Below are 10,031 nucleotides of genomic sequence, written 5' to 3'. Positions count from 1 at the left end.
TGCTCTCTCTCCCTTGTTCTCTCTTTGTCGATTTCTTCCTCTCCTACTTCTCCTGCTCCTTCTTTTTCTTCCAAGTCTTCTCGTCATCGGCAACATCTTCTTCTTCGTCGAAGAGGCTGCAACTAGGATCAGCCATCTTCTCTTCTCAACCCATCCATCGAAAATTGATCGTCTAGTTCATTTTTTCTCCCCCGTTTCACAGTAGTTTCAGTTTTGCATAGCATTGTATAGTATTTAGTTTGATCATCGCATCATCTACATAGCATTTAAAAAATAAAAAGAAAAAAAATTATAAATTGTGTTTTAATATAGTTTAGTCATTTCTTGATTTATGCATAGAATAATCTTGATTTAGGCAGATCGATAGTTTTAATATAGGTTTTCATATCCTTTCTTGATTTTTAATAAGTTTTAGGTTAGATCTAGGGTAGAGTTAATCTACATTACATTTTAAAGATTTGATATTTCACAGATTACTTAAATAAAAAATTTCTTTTCTAGCCGATTAGATTTTTACATCATTTTTCTAAAATTGTGTTTTGACGTTAAGTAAAATATATGTTCTGTGGTTAAAGTAAATCTGAGTTAGTCATTAGCTATTTAATACCTGTCATCAAGTTTATTAGATTTCTTACTAGATTAGAATAACAAAAAGAAAAAGAAAAAAAATCAATAATCATATAGTATAGTGTTTCTTTATTGCAAGTAATCCGTTGGCGTAGATTTAATTTCAATCTTTCCTTGTTAGTTAGATAAGTATTTTATGTAATTCCAGAAGCCTTTAATCCATCACAATAAGATAATGTAGCTAATTTACTATTTTATCAATCATAATTTTCTTGAAAAGTTGAGTCTTATGGTGTCGTTTTTAGATTAGTTGTAGTTCTATAGTTTAATGTTGGTTCTTTTATTTAAGTTATTTAGTTCCTCATTGATTCCCGTTGTTAAATGCTCGTTTAATTTAGATGTGACGTTCAGTCTTGCATGATTAGCTACATATTTATTGCTTCTTTTTAACTTTATTCATAGTTTAACTAAATAAGTTTTACAATTCTAAATTGTTACTTAGTTAAGTAGTCTATCCCGTGCAGCACTAGTGTTTTTTTTTTGTTATTTAGTTTGTTAAGTAGTTGAATTCTCAAATTAGGTTAGCTTGATTCCCTGAAATTTTTTTTGGTGTTAGTTAGTTTACAGATTACATAGTTGTTAATTCATTTGTTAGTGAGTTAGTTTAGTAAGTTGTTAGTTTTAATTGGTATTTGATATTTGGTTAGTATATTTCCTTAATCTTTCATTTAGTTAGTCATTAATTTAATTAGCTTCTTGTTATTAGTTTGTTTTATTATTTCATCATTTAGGTTGTTTGTTATTAGTTGATTCATAGTCAGTTACATGTTATTAGTTTGTTTCTAGTTAGTTTAAATCTTTTGTTGATTTTTATTTCACTAATTATTTATTTTTTGTTTAATTTTATACATTTTATTATGTTTTATAATTTTTATTTTGCAAAAAAACGATCAAACATACATTAAACCCATTTTCATACCCTCAAAGTGCCTTCTAAGGTCCCTTCAAGCCCTCAAAAAGGCCTTCGGAGAACTATTTATGCAACCACACAAAAGTGTTCAACATAGAAAAAGATAAAGGGGCAAAAGACTCAACACCCAAAACTTTTTCTTATTTTTATATTAAGAATTCACTTATTTATTTATTTGGGTTTGTAATAAGGCACTTTATTTGTATTTGTTTAAGCCCTCTAAAGGGACAGCACTCTCTTTGTTATTTATTTAATTATTTTTTTTTATTTTTGACAATAAAGAGTAATTAATTGTGTGATTAAATACAAAGTTTTATCCGTTCCCTAAGTTTGACCTAGACTTTACAACTACTTTGAATCAATTTTTATAATTTGATACAGGATTTGCACAAACATTTTTATTGAAAATATATTTTTAAAATGCTTTATTGAAAAAGTTGCATCGACTTCCAAATACACAAGTACTTTAGTAACAGGTTGCACAACTTCTAACTATGTTTATCGTCTACACAACTCCCATCTTTTATTGCACCACTTCAACATCACTACTCGTCACCGAAACTGCATTGGCTTATTTGTCATCCTTCACGAGGCGCTTTGGACAATGCCTAACAATATGTCTTTTGCCACAGAACCAACAAGTCACAACCGGCCCTTTATTGTCGTTATTGTTGTGCTTTTTATAATTTTGACTCTTGTCAAAATGGTATTGCATCGATGACTCACCTTTATTGTCGCATCGATCTACTTTCATGCCAACATAGTTAGGCTTCTCCCTAGCCTTAATCGATGGAGTGCAGGACTTGCATTGTATATCCACTATTTGTTCGGCAGTGACATACGCATCTTCCAAAGTCCGAGGATTGTTCATTTCCACTTCGATTTGTGCCCAAGGTTGTAGTCTCACAATAAACCAATTGAGTTTGTCTTCATCTGGCATATTAGGTACATCTAGCATGAGTTTCTGAAACGTCCTAATATAATCTATCAAGGCTCCAGTGTGTTTGAGTTCTGCCACCATTCGATAAGCTTGTCGTAGTACGTTCTTTGGCATAAAGTAATTTCGTAGCTCAATTTTGAAAGCTTCAAAGGTATCAATCACACAATGACCCATTTTCATGTCGCTACGCTTCCGTCTCCACCAAGTTATAGCATCTCCATCAAGTAGAGTTGCTGCCACCTTCACTCTAAGATCTTCAGCTAATATATTCTGAATGTCTAAGTAATCTTCCACCTGAAAGAGAAAGTTTTCTATGGTCTTGCTATCCTTGAAACCATTAAATTTAACTGGCCTAGGCACATCTATCTTTGATAGCCTATCGTCATTTCTATCATTGAGGGTAACTGATTGCTGGAGAGTGTGGTTCTTCAACTGAAGCTCCTTAACTTCAGTCTGCAAGATGGTCACTGTCGTAGTCAACGAAGTAACTTGTCCGATCAATATGTTTACTTGCTCTCGCAAGCTTGTCACCTCATCATCCCATCCTCCGAACAACTTAACAGCACGTGAAATCTCTTCCTTGTGCGAAGTCACATCAACCACAAGTTTGTTGACGATCGCGTCCATATGCCCATGACCCCAAGGTGAACTCATCTTCTCGGTTTCAACAATTGCCTATCCTTTAGTGCTTCTTTAGTTGTATTGGTGCACCACAATGTCTTATCACAAATTGCGACTTATCAATGTGTCTCTCGACACCAAGTCCTGAGTGTCTTCTCTAGCCCGAGAACGAGCTCTGATACCACTTGTCACGAGCCTACTTCTTCAATAAGCCAATGCGATGTGACAGTCCTTCCTTACTGCCACAAGCTTATAGGTCTCTCACTTGTCACTGTTGAAGCTTTGATAACTGAAAATGCAAGAAAGCAAGAGAATAAAAAAGAAAGAAAATCACAATCACTCAAAAGTAATCACAACCACAACGAAGGTGAACAAAAAAAACATCTTCACATTTACATTCATTCACATTTTTTCCAAAGGGTTCATTTCGTTTAGATCTATGAGCTAACCCTTACATAAGAGACTCAAAGAAAGTTCCAAATGACTCAACACCTTACATCAATATTCAATCAAAGCAAAACAATCAAGACTCAATCAAAGCAAAACAAACTCTAAACACAATGGTACAAATTCACAAAAGAAAACCACACAAATTTTCACAATAACACACAAAAATCAATGCATTTGTAAGCCCGATGCATCCAATTGAATTTAAGAGGCAAAAGAAGCAAGAAATTGTCCTCATAATAAATGCAAAAGAAGCAAGAAATTGTCCTCCTAATAAATGCAAAAAAAGCAACTTCCATTTCAAAATAATTGTACACCTCTACTTACAAAAGCACTTTACCTCCTTAGGGAAGGAGCATGAACAAAACCCTAGCACCACGTTAAAGTGGGGGTACGACTAACCCAAGTTTGCCTTTTAAAAAAGAAAGTTTGGTTAGATCTCAAGAGATTGAAAAAGTGAATCTAATTTGAAGAGCACCTAAAAATTTAAAGTAAATTTATGCACAGCAACCCAAAAGCAAGCCTTCGCAGATGAGACCTCAAGAGATTTGAGTTCTCATGAGATTTAAAAAGTGAATCTCATGAATGTCAAATACCAATGATTTGGCATGTAATTTCAAAATAAATAAAAAAGGTAGGTGTGCCCATGTAAATTATTCCTAAAGCACCATTGAGTTTCATGTACTTTTCATAAGAAATTGAATAGGCATGTTTTTTCTTCCCTTTTTACTGTAGATGAAACAAACATCCAAGCATCATGTTAAGAGAGGGATGTAACCCTTTAATTTTAATAGTAGCAGGCACCTTTGAAACACCTTAATTAAGATAAGCGCAGTTTGGCACGTAAGCTTAAGCACACCTTGGCACAATGATAATGCACTATGCTGAATTGCTGATTGTTATATACTTACTTTTCTGGACAGAGTAAGAGAGAGAAAAGACCAAGTGGTACAGATTAAACTTATAAGGCATTCCCCATCTACAGATAATAGATTGCATGAGGTTATTCAATGTCACAATCAATGGTTTCATCACGGAGTTGAGGAGTTAATGACAAACAGTAGCAGATAGTGCAAGTCACCTTGTGTTGGGACGTTGTAAGTTCAAATTCCAATGGTATCATTGTATAACTGGAAGGGGGTCTGCCTAACCCCAGCTTGCCTTTCGACAACAAAAAACATCCCTCAACCATGATAGGACCAGAAAAACAGGATGAAAGCAAGTACAGGAAAGTGCAGCCTGTTGAAGGGTACAACGATAAAAAGAGTCACAGTTGTCCTTGTGTAATAGCTATACCAGAAATAGGAACAAAATCATCGGGTGGTTCACAAGCAGAAAACAAAGCAGCTAGTCCTAGTCACCTTGTGTTGGGAAGTTGCACGTTCAAAAATTAATGGCATAGTTGTATAACTGGTAGGAGTTGAGATCAAAGGAGCGGTTATGTGGCATGGCTAAGTGACAAAGCCAATTGCATGACAGCATTGCATGGGGCCCACATGAAATGCTGTCATGTGATTGGCTATGACACTTCCACATAGCCTCTCCCTGGATCCCTGCTCGGTGGGGTAGAGGGGTCGGGCTAACCTCGGTTTGCCTTTCAAAAAATAAAAAGAAAACAAAGCAGCTCGTTGCATTTACCACTGAACGGTAGGCATACCAAATCATGCCCAATACGGTAGAGTTGCCAATATCAACACCCCAGCTGCAGCAGACTGATCTCCAGCTACGATGACCACTAGACAAGCAGATCCTAACCTCCCATCCATCATAATTTTCATAGCTGGCCAAACCGCCTTCTTCCCCACCAGCTCCAAACCATCACCATTTCTAATATCCACACCTCCATTATAACCACCTCACATCCACCATAGCCATACCATTCCCCATCTTTTCATCACCAGCATCTTCAGTGGCCATCCACCACTATTTCTCCTTCACGGTCTTTCAACTACCACTGTTGACCAAAATGGTAATGGTGGAGATGGTAAATGAAGGCGGCGGTGTATGGTAGAACAAGTGGTAGACGAAAGATGGTGAATAATGAATATAGTGGTTGATTGGAGATAGTAAGCAGCAAAAATGGCAGAGATGATAGCAGATGAAAGGTGGTGAGTGGCAAAAATGGTGGTGCATGGTGAAGATGGCGGTCTATGAAAAATAGCCTAAAACATTTTAGGCTATTTAAAATTTAAAATCCTGTGAAACATTTTAAACATAAGCTCAACTTAAAAGCAAATCCAAATTCTAAATACAAGTCCTAATACTAGATATAATAAAATAGACAAGTTATTGACATATAAAAAATGAAATCATATCAGATTTTGATCTGAATTTCAATGGTCCAATCCAAACTATTAATTCAAATCTGATAAACATGTAAAATTTTAAAAAAAGATCATCTCAATCTATATCCATATCTTATCCAATGCATTTGCAGCCTTATTTCACATAAGCAACAACAGCCACCTTCACAAACTTCCAGTGTTACACACAAACTTCAGTCCAAATCCACCTTAACGATCCACCATCAATCTCCATCCTTTACCCATCACCATCTCATATATGCCACCATCTCCACCACCTACCTCTTAACAATCAAACCTTGGCATCACAGTATCAAACCATGTGACAGCAAAGCACAGCAAAAAAATGGCATAAGAAATATGAGGCACTTTGACTAATAACCATAGTGACAAAAGTTTTTGTCGGCAATTTCTCGTTTTTTCCAAAACTAGCACGAAATTGAAAAAATTCCATAAATCTCGTATTGTTTTCATCAAAATCTCAGCAATAAAAAAATAAATTAAAAAATATAAAAAATATTTTTTATAAGAAAATATTAATATAAATTATTTAAGAATAAAAAAACATGTTTTTTGAAATAAATAGCCATTTAAAACATAAATAGTGTTTAAATCACGATATTTATGTTTTTTTCATAAATCTCACGATATTTCGAAAATCTCGCAAGAAATTGCCATTTTAAACTTTCAGGCAATTTCTCGGGATATTTGTCACTATGCTACTAACAGAGCAGTAAGTACGTGTGGTATCAGAGAGATTCTATAAATAGAACATAATACACTTCTAAAGCTTACCTGCACGGACTTAAATTTCAACTGCAAGATACAATTTCTATTACAGGCTTTGAAAACATATCAGCCATGAGAACATTGGGATTCTGGACATCAAAAGAATCGTGTAAACTTTAAGCAAACTACAAGAATAACAAATGAACACGGAGTGTAGACCACAATAATGTCTATTAGAGCAAAGCCATGAACAAGTCAGATCCAGATAGGCCAAGGCTTGCCTTGCCCATATTGTAGACAGATCAAAGTAAAATACAGCATTTAATGAACGCATCATATCAGGCATCAGCACAATCAAGGAGCCAATATGTTGAGATTCACACACATAAAAAGGAAAAAAGATGGGCAGGCATGAGGGTGCTTCGCAAACAACTTATAGAAGGAAGGATTTTAATCAATGGCAAATCAATTTCAGCAAACTATACAAGCATATTTCACTGGATCATGTATTGAATAAACTGAGAATATCCAAATGAAACATCCAATCTATTTTGAGTTGGTACTCTTAATTTAAGAGGATATTTAAAAAATCCATCATCATCCTAGTCAGGCTCTAGAAAGAGCATAAGACTAACTTGAAAAATCTAAATCCTTGATGAAATAGATAAGGCAGAATACCACTCCACAATAATATCAATTGCAAAGTAACCTTTTACATCATTGGAACACCCTAATTTGGATAATGAGGCACCCTGAAATCATGGGGTCGGATGAAATCCTTAGAAAAATACCTTTTCACATTTTGTAAGCACTAAAAATCTATAAAAGTATAAAAAACACAAATGAATGAGCAAAAAAGTAGGGGAACCATCAGAATCGCCAGTTTTATCAACAATGCAGTTTCAGCCGGCATCATGGTTGATCTTGTCATAAAAACAAGACCACATCATATGGCTCTATAAAAGTATAAAAAACACAAATGAATGAGCAAAAAAGTAGGGGAACCATCAGAATCGCCAGTTGTATCAACAATGCAGTTTCAGTCCGCACCATGGTTGATCTTGTCATAAAAACAAGACCACATCATATGGCTCCCCATGACACAAATTCACCAATTCATTCACTTTCATGACACAAATTCACCGATTCATTCACTTTGCCTTCATGTTTTCAGAACTCGTACGGTTAAACAAAGTCCCATATAAAAAGTAAACTCTGCATGGCAGAGGCAGCTTTTTATTGAAAAAAAAAACTAGATCAGAAAAGACAGGAAAAGGAAAAACTGTCACGAGGAGGGATTCATACGAGTATGAGACACACGCCTGCAGAGTTTTTGAAAAAAAAAACTAGACATTACGGCATAGATTTTTTGAGTTACTTGATTGATAAAAACATAGATATTTTAATATATAGAAGTATCTGTTATTAAAATATTATTAAAACTATTTAATCTTATAAACATTGCTCACTCATGCTATAATGTGTCTGGAGCTGTGTCCACATGTCAGGACGCCCAGACAGAGCGACCTGTTGAGTACGTTCATGTGACATAGCAAGCAAGCTTTGAAAGATACAATGTCATGTCTCCTAACACAAGGAGAAATTAAATAGTAAATTCCCACTGTAAATCATGTCATGTAGTGTCTTAAAATATTGAGATTCAATGAGAACACTTAGGTGGTGTTTGTATGCAACCACTTATCCAGATGAAGTGAGAAGTTGGAATCTTCTATCATAGATTATAATGTGATTTCCCAGCTTATTCCGTTTATCTGGGTAAATGGGTGCACACAAACACCCCATTAGAAAAGCAGTTTTTTGCATTATCAGAAGACAAAAAACCATTTATAGATATGCATACATATATGGATAAAGGAAATAAAATTCAAAAAAGGGAAACCATCGGAACCTTCACTTTTATCAACAAAACAGTTTCAGTCCGCATCATGGTTGGTCTTGTTGATAACAAGAGACCACATCGTTTGGATCCCCACGATACAGATTCGTTTCTTCATTTTCTTTCTTTCTTGTCCCTCCGAAACTTATACAACTAAGCAAGAAACATATGCAATAAATAAAACCCATATGACTCGTATGAAAATTTCAAGAACAGAGCACATCAAAGGAGATATCAAATCAAATATAAGAAGAGGGGGAGGGAAAAAAACTTTGGACCATGCAGCAGTCAAAACGCAAGAGAAAAGGGAGGCTCAGAGTAATTGGGTAAATTCAGTATCATCATCACCCAACGAGTTAATCAGAGTGGTGCATGACAAATTTTCTCATCGCAGCCACCTTATTCCCGAAGACACAACACTCACGCTTAGTTCTAAAGTCTGTCTTATTGTATGCTAGATAAACATATAGGCACGGCAACTCTTGATCGGTTAGAGAATCAATGAACAAGAATATTTGGTGGAAGATGATGATTTAGATGTGATTTGTTTCGATTTGTTCCCTTTTGTTAAACCAATCTCTCTCTCTCTTAAAACGAATTCAGAAGACAACTCAAACTCGGATATACAGGGAAACAGATCCAATATGCAAACTCCAACGAAGAACAACGTAATCAATACGGGATCGAACAACAGAAACCTAACTCTAACTGTACCTGCGTGTCGGGAACCTTGCCGAAACGCCTGAACGCGTCTTCGAGATGAGCACCGATAATCTCCTGGAACAATGCGCGCCTCTTACTGCCCAGACATTTTCTCTCTAAAGGGGGGGGGAGTGGAAAAGAGCTATCAGAGGAAAGAGACAACCTTGGCGATCTCGACGAGTGCAAAACCCTAGGAATCGAGGATAAGATGAAAGATAGTGACGGCATTCAAACCAGAGGAAGTCTCGCTCCCACCCTTTCGTCGCCTCCTCTACCGTGCTGTTGGGAGGGTATTTACAGGAGATCTTTTAGGGTTTAGGGTTCACGTCTAAAGCTTAAACCCTAGAGATTGATACATCATTTACGGAATTGCCCTCCGGTGGGCAAACGGAAATACACGGTTGGATTCAATCGTCACTGCACAGATCGCTTGGGAGCTGCGCATCTCACTTTGGGTTATGGGAAGAGTGGGGTTAACGCACAACGTGATAGAGAAGGTCCGATTAGTATATGGAGTTGGTTATGGTACTGAAATTTATATCAGACCCCTTCCTATCCGATTAAGATATGTGATTTTTCAACTGAAATGAAATAAAAATGAAAAAAAATGATCGTAGAGCAAAAATGACGATATTCCTAAAATGCTTTCACAATTGTCAATTTCGTTTGCTCTTCAAAATCGTAAATATTGTTATTTTTATTTTCTTTTTAACCCTCGTACCTATCATTTTTTTTGTGTAAATTTCTTTTATATGTGATGTTTTGATGTTCAAGTTTAAATAAATGTTATAATTTTTAATACAAAGTCATTACATTTTTCATGTGAAGTAACTAAGATATTTATGTAGTTTGTTG

At 35.5% G+C, this 10,031-nt stretch overlaps 1 long non-coding RNA gene and 1 other non-coding gene across 2 annotated transcripts; both read right to left on the bottom strand.

The window, feature by feature from the left end:
- Positions 1-2,541: 2,541 nt before the first annotated feature.
- LOC149846125 (uncharacterized) lies at positions 2,542-9,317 on the bottom strand. Its single transcript, XR_016430250.1, has 2 exons — positions 9,189-9,317; positions 2,542-3,387 (listed from the first exon to the last, which is right to left on the bottom strand). It is a non-coding gene; the product is annotated as an uncharacterized LOC149846125 (long non-coding RNA).
- On the bottom strand, positions 8,784-8,871 carry LOC149846126 (small nucleolar RNA Z221/R21b). Its single transcript, XR_016430653.1, has one exon. It is a non-coding gene; the product is annotated as a small nucleolar RNA Z221/R21b (small nucleolar RNA).
- Positions 9,318-10,031: the final 714 nt, after the last annotated feature.

Source organism: Nuphar pumila, chromosome 2, assembly GCF_984573655.1.
Source record: "Nuphar pumila chromosome 2, dmNupPumi1.hap1.1, whole genome shotgun sequence".
Lineage (NCBI taxonomy): Eukaryota > Viridiplantae > Streptophyta > Magnoliopsida > Nymphaeales > Nymphaeaceae > Nuphar > Nuphar pumila.
The sequence above is the reverse complement of the archived record's forward strand: the minus strand, read 5'-3'. Positions and strand labels throughout refer to the sequence as shown.